This window comes from Buceros rhinoceros, unplaced genomic scaffold, assembly GCF_000710305.1.
Source record: "Buceros rhinoceros silvestris isolate BGI_N320 unplaced genomic scaffold, ASM71030v1 scaffold3506, whole genome shotgun sequence".
Classification (NCBI taxonomy): Eukaryota; Metazoa; Chordata; class Aves; order Bucerotiformes; family Bucerotidae; genus Buceros; species Buceros rhinoceros.
Window position 1 is genome coordinate 6,402 of NW_010415648.1, and position 605 is coordinate 7,006.

Genomic DNA, 605 nt, shown 5'->3' on the forward strand with positions numbered 1-605 from the left:
CAGCCCGCCCCGGGGCCGGGGGCGCCCGGCGCCTGCCAAGAACGGGAGTCCTGGAGGGTGACACAATCTAATAAGGCAATAATAAAAGGCAACCTTAAGTGTTTGATAGTTGTGAGGGAGGGGTGAGTGCACAAACACTTGGAAATATAACTCATCAGTGAAAAGCTGTTTAGTTTGCTATAGATCTTTTAATTTAATGTTGAAAGAAAATACATATATTGCATACATATTTTTCCTACTCCAAATAGCTATCGATAAGTCTGAAGATTCACATTCAATAAGAACTTACAGTAAAACGAAGGAAACTTGCCTGTTTCATAAGCCTGGATGTGGCATCATTAAGAGTTCTTCATCTAATTTTCACTTTTTAAGTCCATTCTTTAGCAAGTCTAAAGCTCAAAACCAAGTTACTTCTCTGACAGTAATAATTCCTGGTTTTAAGAAGCTAAAAAGATTAAAGTTTGCAAGAATATCTGTACTAGAGCAGATTTTGTTCATACTCCCCTGAACTAGGAGATTTGGCTCTGACCTTTGCATTTCAGGGTGTTTCCTATCAGAAGAAAGTATAACTAGGTATAAGGTCAAAGCAGGAGGAGATAAAAAAA